Source organism: Ptychodera flava, chromosome 4 (assembly GCF_041260155.1).
Source record: "Ptychodera flava strain L36383 chromosome 4, AS_Pfla_20210202, whole genome shotgun sequence".
Taxonomy (NCBI): Eukaryota; Metazoa; Hemichordata; class Enteropneusta; family Ptychoderidae; genus Ptychodera; species Ptychodera flava.
The window spans coordinates 2,087,991-2,111,431 of record NC_091931.1 but is presented as its reverse complement, the minus strand read 5'-3'; the positions used below and the strand labels follow the sequence as shown (position 1 = coordinate 2,111,431).

At 37.9% G+C, this 23,441-nt stretch overlaps 1 protein-coding gene, 1 long non-coding RNA gene and 1 other non-coding gene across 5 annotated transcripts in view; 1 reads left to right on the top strand and 2 right to left on the bottom strand.

Annotated features, from left to right (window-relative positions):
• Positions 1-2,479: 2,479 nt before the first annotated feature.
• LOC139130652 (uncharacterized) lies at positions 2,480-16,633 on the bottom strand. Its single transcript, XR_011551933.1, has 3 exons — positions 16,410-16,633; positions 12,939-12,995; positions 2,480-2,904 (listed from the first exon to the last, which is right to left on the bottom strand). It is a non-coding gene; the product is annotated as an uncharacterized lncRNA (long non-coding RNA).
• Positions 16,634-17,555: 922 nt separating this feature from the next.
• On the bottom strand, positions 17,556-17,627 carry Trnaq-cug (transfer RNA glutamine (anticodon CUG)). Its single transcript has one exon. It is a non-coding gene; the product is annotated as a tRNA-Gln (tRNA).
• A 100-nt stretch (positions 17,628-17,727) lies between these two features.
• The window catches only part of LOC139130650 (ETS-related transcription factor Elf-2-like), a 72,818-nt gene continuing 67,104 nt past the window's right edge, over positions 17,728-23,441 (top strand). Inside the window, exon 1 of one of the 3 annotated variants that reach the window (XM_070696394.1) lies at positions 17,728-18,133. The gene's annotated coding sequence lies outside the window, so the exon portion shown is untranslated. Of the gene's footprint in view, positions 18,134-18,184; positions 18,346-23,441 lie in introns of those variants that run through there. The other 2 variants (XM_070696396.1, XM_070696395.1) reach the window with 2 other exon arrangements.

The following is a 23,441-nucleotide window of genomic DNA, read 5'->3' as shown; positions in this document are numbered from 1 at the left end:
AACAAATTTATAAAGCGCCAAATATCCAAAGGTAAATACCAATGCTCAGTGGCGCTAAGAGTTCATAAAAAGGCTCTCTGAAACATGTAACTTTTTAAGCGTCTTTTGAAAATGTTAATGTTAGCGGAGGTTTTAATGTCAATGGGTAGAGAATTCCAAAGAACTCGAGCTGCTGAAGAAAAGGAGCGGCGACCGTAAGAAGTCATCTTCCATCTAGGTGTGTGCAGAAGAAATTGATCAGATGAACGGAGAATGCGTGATGAAGAATGAGGTGTGATTAAATTCCTGATGTATAGTGGGGAGAGTCCATTTAGGGCTTTATAGGTTAGGAGCAAAAGCTTGAAGACAATGCGATAGGATACCGGAAGCCAGTGAAGTTGCCTAAGGACTTACTGATTTGATATTTGTTGTGTAGATAAAATATATGATTTTGAGAAACTACTTTTATTAATTTTTTGATATTGTTGAAAATATTCAAAAGTAGCGCCAAAAAGGCGTTTTTGGTAAAAAATCTTCTTCTTCATAACCACTGGTCAGACAGCTTTGTTATTTGGTATACAGGTCCCTAGGGATAACCCAACTTAGATTTGTTAAAATTGTGATGAAATATGCAAATCTGTATTTTTAAGGAATTTTTTTTCCATTTTTGGTCAGGCCATCCTGAAATGAGCTATCAAAGATATCCACCTTCTTCATCAATACATGTGTCACAAAACGTTAATCTCTACATAACACAGCAGAGCTCTGTCGACTGTTGGGTTGCTTCTTTTTTCAAAACTGCTGGTCAGACAGCTTTAATAATTGGTTTACAAGTCCCTAGGATGACCTTAGTGAGATAATTTCATACAGTCAGGAAATACTTAATTTTGTATCCATGTCTATAGTAGCTTCAGGGACTTTGGCCCTATGTTTGATTTTTACTGTAGCTAATTCCTAATTTGCATATTTAATGAAGTTTCCTAATTAGGGTTATGTATCTTGATTGACTCGACAAAACTTGATGAAACTTGCTATGTACATTGAAGACACTATGATAAAACATTATTGAAAGTCATTATATCCACAGTAGCTGCGAAGATGTAATAAACCGATCTCAAAATATCCTTTTTCCAAGAGTTTTCTTTGAATAAAACCCATTAAAGACTGAAAAAGTGTATAAGACTGTCATGTGTCGAAAGTGGCATGTAAATTCAAGTGTTTTAACATCATTTTAGATTTCCCTTTGTTTTCAAAAACTAGTCATATGACAAGGAAAATAAAGATTACAACAACAAAATGTTGCCCATCACGTGTTGTGCATTCAAATAAGTGGCATTATGCTTGTTTTTTGTATGATCAAGATGTGTATGTGCAGGAAATACTGCATTTTTGTACTTTTCCATGGGTGCGCCATTTCATGAGTGTGGCACCCGTTTATTATTTAACCTGTATTTAACCTGTAAAATGTGAAGTCATGGTTCAAATCAGCGAGCAGTGATATTTCTATACACGTCCTTCAGAAAGCATATTTAGACGAACCAATTTTGATTTGAAAATATAATCATGAAAAAAATACATAAAATTCACAGCTATTGCGGCTTTAAGCATTTTACTTAAGCAAATTCCTAATTTGAATATTTCATCTTTCCTAATTCATGATACACCTGGATTAACTTGACCTAACAGGGGTTTCATTAAGTTTTGAAATAGGGGGCCAGAATGATAAAGTACACGGCTTGCAGCTGCCATGACTACAAAGCGGTCGTCATTGGGGGAGGGTCCGAGAGAGGGTGTTCCCCCTCCTGGCCGAAGGCCGAAAACCCTAATGAGCTAAAATTCACTTTTCACAGCTCAGTCACTTGAATTTCCAGTATTTTCAGGATCAGAATTGTCTGCAGTGTTCCAGGACAATTTGTTTTCATATCACAAAAGCCATTTTCCTCGGAGATTAGGCCTAATGATAATTCATAATTAAAAATGATAAAATGTGGTAATGTTGATATTTTCAACAAAGAAAACTAAAGTCTTAGAATCTAAGAACCTCCATGCTTTTAGGAGGTAAACTATAATAATGCACTATTATTAATGATATAAATGTGATATTGTAGATGATAGTGTTACATCTAGTCAGATGATTGGGGATTCCCCTTCTGTTCTAATGTTGGCACCCCAATTAATTTGTCAAGGGGGGACCAGCAACCCCCCCACCCCATCCAAACCACCCCCCCACCCATGAAATGAATTTTTTTCCAAATAGAAAGGACAAAAGAAATTTACATGCTGACTTTTCTAAAAGAGTGACCCCTTCAGTTTGTCATGACTGACTTCTCAAAAGTGTTACCTTTATAGTACCTGCAGAATGTGACTTTTATGGTTATTTAACAGTTTCTTTGAAATTTATATGATATATCTAAGCTTTTATAGATATAATTATCTAGAGGCTTAACATTATTGCTTTCATGCAGAATTGAAAAAGTTAAAAGAAAACCAACGTCATTGGTACAAGTCAAACAGAATTGTGGGTAATTTATTGTACTGTGTTACATAATCACATCTTTATCAAAGTGAGAGTTTGCTTGTTTTATACCATCCATGTATTCAGTTAGGACAACAGCAAGCCAACATATTGAGGACGTCTAATTCTGTAAAAGTCTCATTGATTTTGTAGGCTATCTCTTTTGTGATATCTAACCTTAAACTTTATAAGTTCTTGAAACTGAAAATGCAATTTCAAAGTTCTTTGTGGAAATCTCACAGACAGTTCTTGTTCCACTATGGACACTGACGTCCAAAAGAGATATCTCATTGGACTTCATATTCAAGTTCACAAGTCTTCACAACTGCTGTAACTCGGGACAGGACAGCTGATAAGAGGCATATGTTATTCCTTCTTCCGATCAAATGGATCTGACCACACTTTAAGACCTGAAAATGATGCAAAACCACAAAAGGTACAGTATAAGACAATAAATAGTTTCAAAAGTCTGCTTAGTCTATGCTATTTGTAAGAAACCAGATGATGTACTTAACTGTGTTATGGTATGTATCTCATGAAACAGAACTGTTAAGCCTTTAGGATAGGTGACTTTAATATTAAACAGCCATTCAAACTCTATTCATAATCTTGGTGCAGTCTTAATATACCACCATGCACGATGCAAGGTACATGAATATAGTTTTTCACAGGCTATTTTTGTCATTTTTGGTCAAAAATTATTTCACCAAAACGGCTTGTCTGACAGCTTTGATATTTGATACACAGGTTCATAGGGACGATCAAAATGTGATATATTCAAATTATGGTAAAATCTACAATTTTGTACTTCGGTACAATCTTTTTGCAATTTTCCGTGAAAAAATTTATTTGTCAAAAACTATCAGGCATGCTGACAACTTTGCAAATTTCTGCACAATTTGAATAAACCTGAAAGGGGTCATCCCTCGGGACCTATATCCCAAATATCAAAGCTATCTGACCCAAAGTTTTGAAGAAGATTTTGAAGATTTTTTGACCAAAAATGACCAAAATTGCTTTAAAATACAAATTTGCATATTTCATCACAATTTTGAAGAAACCTAATAAGGTCACCCTGGGGGCCTGTATACAAAATATTGGAGCTGTTGGATCAGCCATCAAGGAGAAGATTTTTGCCCCGAATTAGCAAAATTAATCTCAAAAATAAAATTGCACATTTCATCAAAGTCTAATTAAGGTCATCCTTGGAGACCTGTACTCTAAATATTAAAGAAATCGGACAGGCCATTTTGAAGATGCTTTGAAAATTGAGGTTGACGGATGCCGAACGACAGACAACGCCAGACATCTGCCTATTAGACAAGATCCATGTCACTGACAGCAGAGCTAACATATAGGGCCAATGTCTCTGAAGTAGCTATAAACGTGGAGACAAAATCACGTCTTTCACCTCATGAAATTATCTCACTAAGGTCATCCTACGGGACCTGTATACCTAATATAAAGCTGTCTGACCAGCGGTTTTGAAGAAACAAGCGACCTAACAGCTGATAGAGCTCCATTGTGTTATGTAGAGAATAATCTTTAAGGCCCTGATACGGCTTTTGCGGCCCGAGGTTGTACAGCGGAAGGGCCCGAGCGTGCGAGGGCCTGTACGCCATACGACCAAGGGCCGCAAAAACCGTATCAGGGCCGTAAAGGTTTTATCATATAACTTATGGAATGATAATATGTAGTTTACATAATATTCAACATTGTTTAGGGGATAAAAATCAAAATATCAAAATATCAAATATTCATCACCATTTGTGTCAGTTTTTAGCTACTATAGACTATAGTCTATAGAAGCTATTGGGATGGGTATCCGTCCGGCGTCCGTCGTCAGTCTGTATGTATGTATGTATGTATGTATGTATGTATGTATGTATGTATGTATGTATGTATGTATGTCCGTTTGTGAGGCGTCCGTCCACTCAAATATCTTGAGAACCGCAGTACTTACTGATTTGATATTTGTTGTGTAGATGAAAAATACGATTTTGAGAAACTATTTTTTTTAATTTTTTGATATTGTTGAAAATAGGCAAATTAATGCCAAAAAAGGTGTTTTTGGTAAAAAATCTTCTTCTTCATAACCGCTGGTCAGACAGCTTTGTTATTTGGTATACAGGTCCCTAGGGGTAACCCAACTTAGACTTGTTCAAATTGTGATGAAATATGCAAATCTGTATTTTTAAGGAATTTTTTTTGTCATTTTGGTCAAAATTTGACTTACATTGTATGTAATTCTTGTACTGTATAAACCCTATCAATTCACCCAGAAAAAAATAATTAATATGATTTTAAATAATTGAATTAATTAGGAAATCATCAAAGCCAAAATAATTTTAGTGTAGAATTATCAGAAAGTTCAACTTTTTTTGACAGTTCATAGTGAAATGCTTACCATCTTGGAGGATTAAAACATGTAAAGGCAACTTTCCTGAATCCCAACTTTGACATATTCTGAACCGTCATTTATTGTGCCCTGTATGTTATCTAAAAGAAATTGCTCAAAATAGTCAATAGAGATAGAGATAGAGATAGAGATAGAGAAAGTTCTAATTTCCATTTATGGTTGACTTGGTAAGGATAAAATAAAGTTACTTTTTGAGGAAAAAAATAGAGTGGTCAATTAAAAGAGTGGTCAAAGTGATAGGGTTTTTATGGTAAAGCTGGGCTGTATAAAGATTCCTCATGTGCTATTTATAGCAATTATGCAATCTGTGTAAACAGTGCAATGAAAGTGTAACATGATTCCTTATAATGCTTTTGATGACCTTGAACTTCTTAAGTTTCAAACCTTTGTCTCTTCAGTGTGCTTTCTCTGAGTATGTACAGTCTCAACTTATTAAACAGAACTCACAATGTTAATCAAAGATATCCACCTTCTTCATCAATACATGTGTCACAAAAGGTTATTCTCTACATAACTCAACAGAGCTCTGTCAACTGTTGAGTTGCTTGTTCTTTCAAAACCGCTGGTCAGACAGCTTTAATATTTAGTTTACTTGTCCGTAGGATGACCTTAGTGAGATAATTTCATACAGTAAGGAAATACTTAATTTTGTATCCATGTCTATAGTAGCTTCAGGGACTTTGGCCCTATGTTTCATAAATATGATGGCCGCTTCCCATCGCGGATTGACATACATAATGACGTCATTTGTTTACCTGCAGAATTCTAGAACGCGCAAAGCAACATCCGTATTATAACGTGACCAACAGAGATCAAGGCTGAAATTGAGGTGTAAGAAGGACAAAGGCATGATGTCAGTTTCTGGTAATTTATACTGAACAGGGACGCACTTAGTATACACAGGATTTCACTATGAATTTAGAAATAAAAGCCGATGTCACCTCTGCGGCTTCACTGTCACCACGGGAAACTACGCTCTGAGTGAGCAGACGTTTTCCTAATCTCGCGCTGGCTTTGTGTACGAGTGGAACGTTTGCGGATAGCAACGCACATAGTAACCAGAATCCAGATAGTTCAGAAATGCATGCGATTGCTCATATTTGGGCACCAGGCTGGGGCGTGATACGTAAAAAAAATGCACAGATCTGAGGGTGCTTTCTCCCATAGCTTTACACAGGCACATGAATGTAGGTATAATAATAATAATATTTTTATTGCTTGCTTGTAAATATAGGATTCACATCACATTTGTGGCAATGAAAGTGTGACACAAGAATAAATTAAAATTTTCTTCAATAAAGATAAAGTATTACAGTATAATAACAGTAGCTAATAATAAATATAACTAGGTATTTCTTTGTTTATATAAAGTAAAAATATAATCTGCAAGTTGTTCATTAAAAGATAACTCTTGTTTTGTTAGTAGAGAAATAAGCTGATTTTCAGTATCGTCGTTTGGGAAATTTATTTTACTGAAAAAGTTCTTTCTTTGGACTTTGTATTGCTGACAGACTAATAAAAAGTGTGTTTCATCTTCAATACTGTTGGTGTTACACTGATCGCAGTATCTTTCAGTAATTGGGGTTTTTGATAATAACTATTTGTGACACATGTTGATGAAGAAGGTGGATATCTGTCATAGCTCATTTCAGGATGGCCTGAACAAAAATTGCAAAACTAGCTGTAATCAAGATTTCATCATAATTTCAAAATAATGCATTAAGATAAACCCTAGAAACCTGTATACCAAATATCAAAGCTATCAGATGAGAAACGTTTGAGAAACAAAGATTGTTACCAAAATTGGCAAAAATTGAACCAAAAACACAAAATTGAAGAGTTTATCTCAATTTCAATATATCATGCTAAGGTAACCCTGAGGAACCTGTATACCAAACATCAAAGGTGTTAGACAAGCTTTTGAGAAACTAATTTTTGACTAAAATGGCAAACATTGCCCCAAGATTACAAAATTGTAGATTTCATCATATTTAGTTTAAATATATCACATTTTGATCATCCCTATGAAGCTGTATACCAAATATCAAAGCTATAAGAAAGCTCTTTTGTGAAAAAAAATTTTGACTAAAACTGACAAAAATTGCCTTAAAAATACAAATTTGCATATTTCTCCACAATTTGAACAAGTCTGAAACAGTCATCCTAAGGGACCTATATCCCAAATATCAAAACTTTCTGACCAGCAGTTGAGAAGATTGTTAAAGATTTTATGACCAAAAATAATAATTCCCTCAAAAATACAAATTTGCATATGTTATCAAAATTTGAATAAATCTATATAAGGTCATCCCAAGGGACCTGTAGACCAAATATCAAAACTGTCTTACCAGCGGTTGTGAAGAAAGTTTTTCACCAAAAACGGCTTATTTTCAACAATATCAAAAACCGAAAAACAGATAACTGTGTTTCAGATCATTTGAGAGCAATCCATCCATGACAGATTTAAATTGTAATATACTTCTATTTAAAGGAGAGAAACTTCTCAAATAAGTTTTTTTTCCCTGTAATTTCCTGTGAGAACACACGGACAGATGCTCAGGACTCTGTGCTGGTGCTAGCTTGATACTAACCTAAAACTTGTAATGTCATTGTCTAACCTGTTCACCCCCATTTCCCTGTAGACAGGTCCACACTCACCATTGATAACAATGCGTTTGGGCCATACCATGGTGGTGAAAGGGTTGCATATTAAAGAGTAAAGACTGTAACATGTGAGGTGTGGATACTTAATCTCTGGAATGTTAAAGTCAGCTTATTGACTTAAGGATGTTTCCTTTAAAAATGCCTAAAGTCATCTCAAATGTGAGAATCTAAAGTATGAAATATGTTTTTTTTCATCGCTTTTGATGCCCAAAAGAGCATGGAAATCTCAGATACTTCCATTCAGTGCATCCTCCATGTTTCTAGCATTCATCTAATGCACATTTCTGTTCCATAACTCATAAAACAGTCCAAAATGCAGGATTGGTGTACATTCCAAAAATACACATATGGAAGGCCCCTAAAATCAATTAGTTGAAAAAGGGGGTCAACAATTTCCCATATCTATCTAACCACTGATCTGTTTGGCACCATTTTTCGGAATCGGACCTTGACATTAGTCTAAACATCTGTACCAAATATCAACACAGTCTGTTCAGCAGTTTTTGACTTTTTGTTGTTTACGGAAAATATTCACTGTCCGACATCCCACTCAACCCCATCTTAACAAGTCATCGTTGATGACACAGTCCCCACTTGTTAATGGGTATTTTGATTGCAGGTCCTCAGAGAGGATAGAGTCCTCTTCATTAGGTCTGTGATAAAAATACTTTTGAATAAATTCGCTTGATACATGTCTGAGTTATGGTTCAGGACATGAAAAAATCATAATAAAATGGCCACACAGCGACCATATTGGATCGTATCACAAAACAATCGATGTGCATATATATGACATAGGTCAATCTCCTTGTACCAACTTTGAATAAAATCGGTTGAGATATGCCTGAGTTATGGCTTTGTACATGAAAAAATTGAAAAAAATGGCTGCATGGCGGCCATATTGGCTTGTATCACAAAACAAATTGATAGGCATAGCTATGACATTGGTCAATGTCCTTGTACCAACTTTGAATAAAATCGGTTGAAACATGCCTGAGTAATGGCTCTGTACATGAAAAACTCGTAATAAAATGGCCGCCTGGCAGCCATATTTGATCGTATCACAAAACAAATTGATGTGCATATGTATGACATAGGTCAATGTCCTTGTACCAAGTTTGAATAAAATCGGTTGACATTTGCCTGTATATGTACATGTACATGGAAAAAATTGTAACAAAATGGCCGCCTGACAACCATATTGGATCGTATCACAAAACAAATTGACATGCATATCTATGACATTGGTCAATGTCCTTGTAACAACTTTGAATAAAATCAATTGAGATATGCCTGAGTAATGGCTCTGTACATGAAAAAAATTGTAATAAAATGGCCCCCTGGCAGCCATATTGGATTGTATCACAAAACAAATCAACGTGCATCTGTATGACATATGAAGTAATCCTTGTACCAAGTTTGAATGAAATCGCTCTGGACATCTCTGAGATATCTGCGTGAACGGACGGACGGACGGATGCACAGACGCACGCATAGACGCACGCACAGACATGACCAAACTTATCAGTCCCCCCGGACGGTGTCTGTGGGGACTAATAACATAATGACCTACGGTCATCATGTTATAAATGGCCGCACGGCAGCCATATTGGATCGTATCACAAAACAAATTGATGTGCATATGTATGACATAGGTCATTGTCCTTGTACCAAGTTTGAATAAAATCGGTTGACATTTGCCTGTATATGTACATGTACATGAAAAAATTGTAACAAAATGGCCGCCTGACAGCCATATTGGATCGTATCACAAAACAAATTGACATGCATATCTATGACATTGGTCAATGTCCTTGTACCAACTTTGAATAAAATCGTTTGAAACATGCCTGAGTTATGGCTCTCTACATGAAAAAATCGTAACAAAATGGCCGCCTGGCGCCCATATTGGATCGTATCACAAAACAAATTGAAGTGCATATGAATGACATAGGTCAATGTCCTTGTACCAAGTTTGAATAAAATCGGTTGAGATATGCCTGACTTATGGCTCTGTACATGAAAAAATCGAAACGAAATGGCCGTACGGCAGCCAGTTTGGATCGTATCACAAAACAAATTGATGTGCATATCTATGCCATTGGTGAATGTCCTTGTACCAACTTTGAATAAAGTTGGTTGAAACATGCCTGAATAATGGCTCTGTACATGAAAAAAATTGTAATAAAATGGCCCCCTGGCAGCCATATTGGATCGTATCACAAAACAAATCGACGTGCATCTGTATGACATATGAAGTAATCCTTGTAGCGAGTTTGAATGAAATTCTTCTGGACATCTCTGAGATATCTGCCTAGACGGACAGACGGACAGACGCACGCATAGACGCACGCACGGACATGACCAAACTTATAAGTCCCCCCGGACGGTGTCTGTGAAGACTAATAACATAATGACCTACGGTCATCATGTTATAAATGGCCGCATGGCAGCCATATTGGATCGATCACAAAACAAATTGATATGCATATCTATGACATTGGTTAATGTCCTTATACCAACTTTGAACAAGCGACCTAGCGGCCGATATAGCTCCGCTGTGTTTATGTAGAGAGTAACTATTTTTGACACATGTTGATGAAGAAGGTTGAAATCTTTGATAGCTCAATGCAATGGCCAGAAAAAAGTGGCTAAAATAAGCTGCAAAAATACACAATTTCATCATACTTTGAATATATCGCATCGGATCATCCCTAAGAACATGTCAACCAAAGCTATCCGAAGAGTAGTTTTTTGAGAATGAAATTTTCTGACCAAAAATGGCAACATTGCCCCAAAAATACAAAATTACAGATTTCATCAGAATTCAATATATATTACTTAGCTCATCTGTAGAAACCTGTATACCAAATTTAAAGCTATCAGAACAGTACTTTTTGAGGTACACACTTTTGACCAAAAATGGCAAAAGTTGCCCCAAAATTACAAAATTACTGATTTCATCATAATTTCAATAAATATCATTAAGGTGATCTGTAGGAACCTGTATACCAAATTGCAAAGCTATCAGATGAGTAGTTTTGGAAATACACATTTTTTGACCAAAAATGGAAAAAATTAACCCAAAATTACAAAATTGCAGATTTCATCATAATTTCAATAAATATCATTAAGTTTATCTGTAGGAACCTGTATACCAAATTTCAAAGCTATCAGATGAGCAGTTTTGGAAATACACATTTTTTGACCAAAAATGGCAAAAATTGCCCCAAAAATACAAAATTACAGATTTCATCAGAAATTCAATATATATTACTAAGTTCATCTATAGAAACCTGTATACCAAATTTCAAAACTATCAGACCAGTACTTTTTGAAAAAAACATTTTTTGACCAAAAATGGCAAAAATTGTCTTAAAAATGCAAATTTGCATATTTCTGCACAATTTGAACAAATCTGAAATAGATCATCCCTAGGGACATATGTACCAAATATCAAAGCTATCTGACTTGTAGTTTTGAAGAAGAAGATTTTAAAGATGTTTTTACCAAAAATGACAAAAATTACCTTCAAAATACAAATATGCAAATTTCACCACGATTTGAACAAATCTGACTGTAGTCACCCTAAGTAAACTGCATATTGAATTTAGAAGCAATCGGACAAGCGGTTTCAGAGAAGAAGATTTTTTTACCAAAAACAACAGAAAATGCCCCAAAAACACAAATATGCAAATATCACCACAATTTGAACAAACTTAAGTGAGGTCACCCCAAGTGAACTGCATATAAAATTTCAAAGCAATTGGACTTGCGGTTTCAGAGGAGAAGGCAATTGTTGACGGACGACGACGACGGACGACGGACGACGACGGAAAATCAACCTATTTGATAAGCTCCGCGTCGCTGACAGCGGAGCTAATATAATGGGTTGAAACATGTCTGAGTTATGGCTCTGTACATGAAAAAATCGTAATAAAATGGCCGCCTGGCAGCCATATTGGATTGTATCACAAAACCAAATGACATGCATATGTATGACATATGAAGTAATCCTTGTATTAAGTTTGAATGAAATCGCTCCTGGCATCTCTGAGATATCTGCGTGAACGGACGGACAGACGGACGGACGGACAGATGCACGCACGGACATGATCAAACCTATAAGTCCCCCCGGACGGTGTCTGTGGGGACTAACACAGATCAGGTCTGTAAGTACTGCAGTTCTCAAACTATTTGAGTGGATGGACATCCTCACAAACTGACATACATACATACACAGTGTTCTCCCTAGGATTGTTTTACAAGAGGCAAAAGATGTGGTGGCAAGCACCACAAGCAACCGCGTAAGCGGTTGCAGAGGGGAGGGGGTGCCCCCCTCCTGCTCTTGGAGCTTTTGAAAAACAGAGATTAAAATGGTGTTATTTGATGACACTTGGGGAGTATTTTTTCAGATTTTTTTCGTATAAAAAACTTGAAAGAAAAGAAATCTGAGACAGTATTCCATAACTTTTATTCCAGTTCACTGATTTAAATGAAGATTACCAATTTTTGAAAACAAAAACATAGCGACAGACATACATTTATTCATTGATGTCAAAATTATCACCATAACACTTAAGCTTTCGTATTCTCAGCCTGATGATACACGTACACGTCCGGCCGAGTCTAAAATAGGTTGTTTTGCTTTGGCAAGGAATACATAAGCGAAATTCTAACCTCCTATAAAAACTTCAGTGTACTCTGCTGTCCTTGGTTACCCTCAAGCTCCTTTGCATGTTTACTCAGCTGAGTTGGTTACCTAACGCATGGTCCCTATGGAGGGACCGTGGCTAACGTTACAGCCATTGCCATGCAAATATGGCTGCCATCGATGAGTTGCACTTGGGCTTATGATCTCAGATGACATCACAAACTCACAAGATTTGCAAGATCGATGACAATTACGTTTGCAGCCTGCAGGATCGACGCTCATGCTTGCATTTTGTAAATCACTGTCAACTTTTTTTCCCCCCGTACATTTTATTGTTTTATTTTTCAAAAAAATAAATCTTTTTCATTTCTGGTAAGGGGGCGCTCGGAATTTACAAGGGGGTGCCACGCCTCTGTTACCTTATTCAGGGAGAACACTGTTTAGTTATCATACATACAGACTGACTACTGATGCCACATGGATACCCATCCCAATAGCTTCTATAGACTGCAGTCTATAGTAGTAGCTAAAAAGGACAAGTATCTCAGTTTGTCTTGATCAACATGACAAATCATTAAACAACAAGCCCTAAAAACATCAGATGTAACTTAATTCTCCTTCAGTAGGAACTATGACCAACTTCACCAAGAAATAGTTTATGGATAAAAAAGCAACTTTACATGACAGGACGGATGCCTGAAACTTACCAACTGGTTGAATATCTTCTTGGTTAATACTCTTTCTTGTTTCCTTCTGGATGTCTTCTATATATGAATAATCATAAGAGCTGATGATAAATTAATTTAGTTTTGTCTTATATGCTATTTTTGTCTTCAATTTATTCTAAGTCTGCGGGCCATATGGCACATACTATTACAAAATAGAAAATTAAATGAACCTTGTAAAGGTGAAGTTTGATAGAAATTGTACCAGAATGGGTAAACATACCCCGCTAGCATGCTACACCCGTCAGGATTGGTCCCAAAATTGTCTACATATTGTATGAAATGATATGAATCACTGTAATAAGTCAAAGCTGTGAATGCTGTCGCTAATCGTTTGAGTGACCAAGGTGTCATATTTGGCCATATTTGTCATATTTAGAGTAACCGTGCTCTGTCATGGAGGGACACACTGATGGACACAAACTGACCCCATTTTCAATCAAACACGTATGATGTACATATTATAATATGCCCACAGGCTAGCTCAGTATCTGCAAGAATTGTAGCTGTGATATCACAGCAGTGCTTGTGATGTCTATCAAACGCACTCAAGTCAAGGGTCACCCTTGACCCAAGCACGTTCGATAGACGCCACTAACACCGCTGTGATGTTATATATTATAGCCCAAACATGGGACTATGTGCCTGACGGTAGGTGACCATTTGCGCGATGTAAGGAGGGCAAGTGGTCTCCTGCCCTGTGAGGGTATACATACTTCCTTGTTTGGGCTATAACATTTTTATTACCGGTACATGCTCCTTTTACACAGTTTTCACCAAAAATATGAAGTTTTATTGGCAAATGCTCATCAAATGCTTTATTTCCATCTTTGACAAAAATCTGTTAAAAATGGAAGTTTTCATCATCGAATGGCGCAGTGATACATTGAAAGGTATACTCCCACCTGTTCCAATTCTGCCACATTTACCATGGAAAGAAAAAGTCTAACCAATCACAGATTTTAAGTGGGTGGCTGCTTTTCAAAAACAGCGCCCTCACATGGGCGTATTGAATACCAAGGAATGCTCCTTTGACCATATATGGGCATATTTAGATTACAGGTGACTGTATACCTTTTTAAAGGTATTCGTTGGCGCCAGATTGTCTCATCAGAAAATTTACCAACAAGATTATAATTTCAATGGAAAACAAAAGGCTATCACACCTCCATAATCTTCTTACAGACTCTTAAAGGCGATCCCAAGGATCGCCAGAAATGCCTTTTAAAGCTACTGATATGCTGTTTATCAATTTTCCTAAAATCGGATTTCCTAAACATGAGATTTCAACAGTTTTACATCCAAAAGTTGTCAAGTTGACATTAGTTCCGGTTCACTTTCAGTCAAGTGATGCTATACTCGTCATTGACGAGTTACCATTGAATCCTATGGAGAGTGCGACAGTCGATAATACCATAGGGGACCCAGACATCTGGTTGTTGTTGTTGTTTGTATTGTTGTTTATGTTTGTTAGTCATGTTGTTGTTGTTGTTGTTGTTGACCAATAAGCATAACTGTTGTGTTGTTGTTAATGTTTCAAACGTAAAGTAGATGTCATAAGAAACGCTACAACGACACCATCATTGACCTGATGCAACTCTCTGCCAACGTACACTCCCTCTTCATAGAGTGTACGTTAGCAGAGAGTTGTATCGGGCCAAGTAATGATACTGATGCTCCTTCTAGTATCATTTACCTGTGGCAATCAACCACATGTTTTCCATACTGGGAATGTTACTCAGGGTATGTACTGTCATGAGGGTAGGGTATGAACCCTTCTTCACAGGTTGTTAAAGTGAGGGCCCTAATTATTCTGACATCTACAGTTGCCCAGTAATGGAACAAGATGCCCAATAAAGGAACACCAAAAACTAGAGAATGTTTTGGTAATTTATTGCAACCAAAGCTGTGTTTCCTCTGGCTTCTGAAATTTTTTAGTAAATTTACGAATTGGGTATTGAAACTTTTCGTAAATTTTGAAATTCATAAGTAAACTTAACCGTTCCAATACGGAATATCATTCAATCAAATTCCAATTAAGTACAACATGTGCTTAGACAGAACTATTTTGAGGTTTGTGGGCCTTCAGCTCTCAATCAACTAGCTGCTTCCTTGCTTTCGTACATTTACGAATCAACAATGAAAAAAATTAGTAAATCATCTAAAAAATTAGTAATTTTACGAATTTGAGAGTGGCAGAGGAAACACAGCAAAGTTGACATCAAATTGCACCATTTCCAATCTGCTTTCTCGCTTATAGATATTTCATTATAAAATTCTAATATGAGCATGGAACGAACCCCCTAGATTTGATATTTATTTAACAAAAGAGACAGGCAATGTTTGACAATTTGTAAAGCTCCATTAGCTGTAAGTTATATTCATGAATTTCATGTCAATTGACCCCTCCTCTCTTACGCATTTTAATTTTCTTGAAACATTAATGCACGATATACAGTAAGTTACTAAGTTGCATTGGGTGTCTGTTTTTATTTTACTTCAAAATGTTAATTTATCACCACTTCTTGTTGTGTACAAATGTTTTATTAGAAAATTTGAAAATCTTACCTAGTACCTGCATTCTAAGATTTACGTCACTAATTTTGTTCTGAAATTGGGCATGTACACTTTTGGACACAAATACTTGTATTTTTGCAAAAAAAATGTTTTTTTTTTTAATGCCCAATGCATGCAGAAAAACAACAATGCCAAATACATTCAATTTCAAGACAATTACAAAGTCAAAATAAAATAACCTTTTAATAAGTATTATGACTATATGTAAAAAGTTTAAGACAAATATTTGCATAAAATGTGTGAGTTTATGATATCAAATCATTAAAAAACTTGCCAAAAAACGGATTTGACACCAGCAGACAACTTTCAGCTCCCACCAGTCTGTAGTAGTTGATCACATAGGCAGATTTTGCTGTGCAAAATACACTGGATATCTCACTAATTACAGGAAAAGCGCATAAAAGTCAGCTTGTGTTCATATTCTGGGCTGTTCTGATATTGGGCAGGGGAGTGTCCTTGTAGAGTTTCTTATGACATCTACATTACATTTGAAACATTAACAACAACACAACAGTTATGTTCGTTGAATTTTATTGGTCAACAACAACAACAACACGACTAATAAACATAAACAACAATACACACAACAATAACAACCAGATGTCTAGGTCCCCTATGATAATACGAGGCGAGGCATGTAAACACAGCTACAACTTACAAGAATTGTAGCCCATGGGGATGTGCGCCAACATACACTACACACATGACACGGCCAAAACGACAGAAACCGGGCCGGCGCACGGCCCGCTTTAGCCTAGAATCCTATTCCGTCCGCTTGCCTCCGTACCTGGGTCGGAGGTACGGAGGCGAGCGGACGGAATAAGATTCTCGGAATAGGATTCTAGGCTAGGCCCGCTTGAGCAAAGGCATACTTACGCCATCGTGTTGGATTTATCATCGGGGCAATAATGATCGGATACAGAGCACCTCCTGTAAGTGATATCAGTCCAGCAATCAACCACCAATTTCGTGCCATAGTTGCAGATGCTGCCTTCCTTGGCGTGATCACACTGGGCTAGAGAGCAGGACTCAATACTGAATCGCAGAAGCAAACGCGGACATTATCGTGTATGCTGCTACGGAAGTACCTAGCGGACTATACCATTATACATTTAGGGAAGTCATCGTCGTAAATCACATGCCTCTTTACGGCAACAGCTTAGCGCCCACGCTTGATTCTTGCGTGGGTGGTGGGTGGAGGGACGGTGGTAGGTACAAGGTCAGCGGAGCGGAAATCATGGTCTGGTTCGCGAGAATGCGTTAAACACGTTTGCCAATTACAACTAAGTGCAAGTTCAAAAAGTCATATATTCTGTCTTCTCAACGCTCTTAACTAAGTTCAACAACGTACTAGTTCAAGAAAGCCTGCATGGGAACGGTTTCAACTTCATGCACATTGTACAGTACAGTGCGTTTGCCCGGTGCGTTTGCCCATGGAGGTCGAAAGAAACTCCTCCATGGTTTGCCTAAGTTGAACTACGCACTGGTTCAACTAGTGCTGCTGTAAATGTGTAATAGAGGGTCCTACTAATTACTGCTCGTGACTGCAAAATTCGGGATTACTTAGAATGTGTGAAGAAAGGTGCCAAATGTCAAATGAATCAATAGGTATAATTCTCGGCAAAAAGGGGTTCTGCTCGACTACAAATGTTGCTGTAGAATGTGTGAAGTGCGATGCCAAACGGCAAAGACATAACAGGACAATAAAACTTGCATGGAGCGAATTTAGCTGTGATATCGCACCTCCGCGCAGCGGCACTTGTTGGCAGTCTGCTTCCCGGACCCTGCCCTGTGTTTCGTGAGTGTAGCGCAGCCAGCGGTAGAAAAGGGGAAGATATAGTTCTGTGCGGTTTTCAACATAGACGGACATCTACAATCGACATACATATAAAGACTGATTCCAGACGGATACAGATTTCAATAGCGTGCGATCGCGATCTATAGCAGCCAAAAATGACATGTAAACGGAGCTTTTGGGCTGCCGTAAAATTGATAAGGCAGTCCGGGAAAACAGGAGGTGCGAGGTCCCACCGAGATTTGAACTCGGATCGCTGGATTCAGAGTCCAGAGTGCTAACCATTACACCATGGGACCACTTGTGTGCGAGGGAGACAAAATACAAGAATTAAATTTTATACTCTTTCAAATCTACTACACACCAGTATTTCTTCTTCGCGATCGCCATGTCATGTTGTTGAGTTATTCAGCTCATTTCGCAATAACAACGGTATAAAGAAATTACCAAAGACATTAACATTTTTGTAGGTTTGATTCTTCGAAGGTGTGTCGCTTGAGTGCCGAGCATGATACACGCGATAACCTTCTCGCGTAAGGTTAAATGACGCCCATGCACAGTGACCAATGAACGTACGAACTGAGACAGATCCTCGTATATGGTGACATTGTTCTGTCCTTTACGTGTGATGACGCTACTATAGCTAGGAAATTCAGGACTAACAGAGAATCAGCACCTCTGATTGGACAACAGAAGGATTGCCCCGTGTATTTCAGCTAGTTTTGACGCAGCGTCGTCACCTAACTTTGATGTTTTAAGGACAGCACACAACATCTAATTGGGCTCGGATCTAAGGTTTTCAACGGTAAGTTTCGATTGCAAAACGGAGTTTGTGCAAGTCCACTGTAGATTGAGTATGTCAACAACCAGTGAGCTTGAAGGACTGACAGGGCGTCACCGTCTACCAGAGCGAATATTGATCAGCTGATTCAAGAAGAGTGTACATGCATAAATTACGTTTATGAACACCCAGTATATGTATAATAGAATTAAAGGAGTGGAGTTCATTGCATAAAGGTACGAGTATTCCCTCCTTCCATCATCGCATTATTGACCAACGGCATAAGGTTGTACGTGTTTGTACCCATATTGGTGTTTTGATAATGTTCGACGACTTAGTTGACCAGCAAAAAACTTGCCAATCTTCAGTTACTATAAACATGGCTTCCCGTTCCTCGATGATATAAACAAGGTACACACAGAGAATGGGCGTTCCAAATGATATGACAGTGCGCGATCATAGCGAAAGCGAACAAAACTTCTAAGGGTACAACAATTTATACCGTGCTTTCACGTTACCGTCACAATGTGCCGTGTGTATAGTATTTTTATCGGCACGGATGACGGCTTTATACCAAGGTTTACCCTGTAGGCTGCAGAACAAACTTGACTACGTGCAAGCACAGTCGCTTGTGTTGTTTAACTATTATACGCTGCACACGTATCACGAAGGATAGCTGCAGTGCCATGGCTCGACATTTTGCATGGGTATGTTGGTCGGACGGCGAGCAAACCTCCGACCCACGTAGTACGTACGTATTCTTCTAATTGAGAATTAGGGCTGGTCAGACTCTTCGGCCTGGGGGAGGGGGTGGTGGATTATGTTTTGCCGATGTCAAAAGGTGGCTGACCCCCATCCCAAATTTAGAAAACAGGTTGACCCCTATTCCAAATTTTGAAAACAGGGTGACACCCCAACTGCGTGTGACAAAGGTAAAACAAAAGGTAGAATATGGAATATAAATTCAATATATAGAGATATATAGATATAATTTTGGGCTATATTTTAAATATTAAACATACTGATATCTCTGATATATATATATATATATATATATATATATATATATATATATATATATATCTGATATATTAAAGTCATGAACCTGAAGGGCACGCTGAAAAAAAATGCATGATTATTAAAGTTACACACCCAAAGGGCACACTGAAAAATGCAGCTGAATGATGAAATTCGTGGCTGGCACGATGCAGTTTAGGCAAGTATGAGCGAAATTCAAAACACACTGTCCGCCCTTCCCCCCCCCCCCCCCCCCACATTGGGGCATTTCAAAAACATGGTGACCCCCCCTTGATCACCAAAGTAAAAAAAGGGCGACCCCTCCCCCATGAAGCCACTGTTGAACTCCGAGAATCCCTGATTGTAAGAGAACAGTTTTTGACAGTTATTTTCCGAAGTGAGTTAATACACACACACACACACACACACACAGGGGTCGAGACACTTAGAACACTGGCCCAAGACTACCACCTCGTACTGAAATCACTTTGCCCCAAGTAATTGGTACCATTTGAACTAGTACAAACTAGAACAACAATGCACGGCGTTATTTTTACCTGCAACTTGGAAGCATTACTGTTTCAGGACATTATGGCTACTACGAACCATTTATTCTTTTATTGTAGAAATAAGAAAACATTAACTACCAAATGCTACAACTCAGGTGCTAATTTCAGAATTGCACGACATCATCTAAAAATGTGTGCACTTTCAAGACTGTAAGTCCTGGGATGAAAGTTACGTTTTGAAAACTTTGATGGCAGTAAGTGGTTTCAGCTCTTAGTATACTGGTTGGTGATAGTTTCAGGCATGAAATGGTTTTTCGGCAACATGATTCCTGGGTGAAGAGGTTGTGGTACAAGGTTGTTTTGGTGCGAGATGGTTTTAGTGCCAAATTGTATTGGATGAGGTGGTATGCTGCAAAGTGTTTTTTGTACAAAGTGTTTGGGAACAATTGTGTGAGTGTGTGTGTGTGTGTATGTGTGTGTGGATAGCAGGACGCATGAAACTTAAGTAATGTTTTATACAAACAGAAAACAGAATCTATTGAGTTTGATTATAGAAGCAAGACTCAATCCCTGGTTTTCCTATTAGTGAATTCACCTTCCACTTAAACATTAGTTCTGTTTCAGTTTTTGATAATACCACTGTAGCAATACATGTCAATAGCAATGGTTTGGCATATGAGGTAATTCCATAAACAGAGCTCTGCTGTTATCATGGCTGACATAGATAATTACCCCAGGCATTGTAGTACTTTTAAGTTGTTGTATTACGAACTTACACCTGCAGTAATGGTCTATGATCTGTTGTTGAGTCGACTTAGAATAGTGAGAAAGGCATCATGATAGAGAGTGAACAGTAATTAAACTCTTTGTTTGGCAGAACTATATGAAAGACCATGGAAGATTTTGTTGCTAAAAAGTAATGTATTAGGGTGGGCATTATTCGTAATATAGCATATCAAAAAATGCTCCAATTTTTGTGTGTCACCCAAACCTTATGAACCGACAGAGAGTTTGCCGTATTCCAGCCAGAAACACAATTACAGACTGCATAAGTTAAGAGCAAACGCTCCATGAAAGCATGGAGGTAGAGATGAAAAAGCTGGATAAAATCCAGGTTTGCCCACTCAGAGTTATAATGATATTAGTAAAAAAAGCTGCTGCAAATTCATGGCCCTATTCAACAACTCTCTGAAACATATTTGAGATGGGTATTCTAGTGCATCTTCTCCTTCAGGTTTGTGTGTTTCTGCCATATCCACGTGAGATCAGTGGTTCACAATGCATGTACCGTATATGTAGTTGTCTTTGGTAAGGTTCTCCAGCTTAGGGGAATGTTAGTCTGATTTACACCTCCGTGGTCTGATCAATCACGCCAGCATTGCCATAATAATAATTGCCTAATACAAACATTACCAAGGTGATAGTATATGTTAACTTAAATCCTTATAATTCAAGTTGGCCTTATAATTGGAACAGTAATATAACTTGCAAGAAAGCACAAATTAAAACAGATATAGCTTTACAGTTTTCATTCCCTCACTTGAATATTTTTGACGAAAAAAATCCTCATTTTGTAAGTAAAAATAACCTATCAAAATGTTGTTACCCCCGTTGGTTGAGACATCTTTCTGCTCCGTCAAGTCAACACGTCAAGCACGTGAAACATACTGCAGTGGGGCTAAAAACAGATGGGCTAGGGAGGAGGCATAATTGGTACGTTCAGATTGACGACTTTGCGTCGGCCCAGGTCCCGACCAGGGCCGGGGCCGACGTAAAAAACCAATGTGGACACGCTGAGTCAGCCCTGGGCCGACTCAGTTTGGTCCCGGTTAGAAGGGGGGGTTCAGGGCCGACTCAGGGCCGACGCAAAATTTGGTCCGACGCAAATCGCCAGTGTGGACACGTTACGTCGGCCCTGGTCCCAGTTGACCAGGCCTCCGCTATGGATCGAAGTTGAACTAGTCACCCTATTCGCAAAAAACAAACGACGTTTGAAACTAAAGTTTACACCTATCGAAAGTTTTCAATCCAGTCTTTACATTTAATATCATCCCATGTACGCTGAACTTCCCACCAACCTTTGTTCCGCAAACGAGACCATGTCATTCGATTCCACAGTGCACGTAATAGACTAGAGAGGCATGTCAAAAATGCCGCGCACTGGTTATTTCTCCACCGCAGTCTTATATACACCATATGCTCATCCAATAAATGGTGAAGATCTCTCCGATGATTAAAAGGGTGAGTGGTAGTCATATTTGCCCTTCTTGTGCGTAAAAACACAGGAAAATCATGAACAGTAGAAACAGCATACCATATTCAAATGCGCCCTTTTGAACTTTGACAGGTCAGAGGTCACAAAGGAAGGTAAAGTTACGTCGGCCCTAATTCTGGTACCGGTAGGTGTGGACACGGACCAAATTTAATCCCAAAGGACAATTATTTTGCGTCGGCCCAAATTCAGTTGGGTTGCCAATGTGAACAAGCCTAATATCTGTGTAATTGTTATTGATACATTATGGTCAAAATGCAGTGAAAATGCATTTTCATTGGCCGTCATTTTCTGTGCCTGTCATCCGAGAACATCAATTCAGACATATTGATACTTTGTTGCAAAGTACCACCATGAGGTCACAATTGTAATTTGCGTATTAAGTCAAAATCTTGCCTTTCTGTGGATTTTACTGCATTTACAGTGTGTAGCTCATCCAAAAGTGATCGATGGCAGGCCAAGTACTGACTGAATTTCATGTTGCAGGCTTTAGTAGTCTTGTGTGGGCTACCATTTCATGTATTTTGGTAGCCCCAGGAAAAAGTTGGTAGTCTGTGGATGCAGGACTACTGCTAATTTCGAGCCCTGGTATGTGTGTTTCTGATGAGGGTGTTCATCGACTTTTTGGTCAACAAATCTCATCTGCTAGTCAGAAAGTTTTTAATATTTGGTACGCAGGTCCCAAGGAATAACCTTACTTAAATCTTTAGAACATCTGATTACTTATTTGCATATTCAATGAACTTTCCAAATTAGGGATATGTACCGGTATCTTGATTGGCTTAATTGAACTTGACAAAATGTGCTATGTACATTGAAGATACTACAATATAACATTATTGAAGACATTTAATTTGTTTAGCTACTATAGACTCTAATCTATACAAGCTGGTGGGACTGGTATCCATTCGTTGTCCGTTGTCTATCTCTATGTATGTATAGGGGTAAATGTATGTATGTCCGTTGAAGATCTGTCCACTCAAGTGTTTTGAGAACCCCAGTTCTTTCAGACTTTGTATTCGTTTTGCTGTAGACTGTTAAAGTGGGCCTATGTCATAGGTTGAGGTGTGTTAGTCAGTATGCGTGTCTTTAATATCGGGTATGTCTGTGTGTGTGTTTGTGCCATCGATATTATCTCTCAAATGTCTTCATCAAATGTCACATAATTAGGTACACAGAATCTTTAGGATGTAAACTAGATCTGAGTAGGTTTTGGAGGATGTGAGTTGCATAGTTAAGCAGAATTTAATTTTTAAAGTAACATTTTGACTTATTTTAGCTCATTTTTAGCTCACATTTGGTATACCAATGTGAGGTTATCGTATAAGCTAAAGTCGGTGGCATCTGTATGTATGTATGTGTGTATGTATGTTGGATGCATGTACGTACAGTATGTCAATCAACATCAAAAACTCGCAAACCGCGGCACTTTTTAGCTTGGCATTTGGTGTGTTGATGCATTGTGGGATATGATGGGATTTTGTTCAAATGAAGTTTGCATTGCCCAAATTATGCAAATGAGCTTAAAAAATGT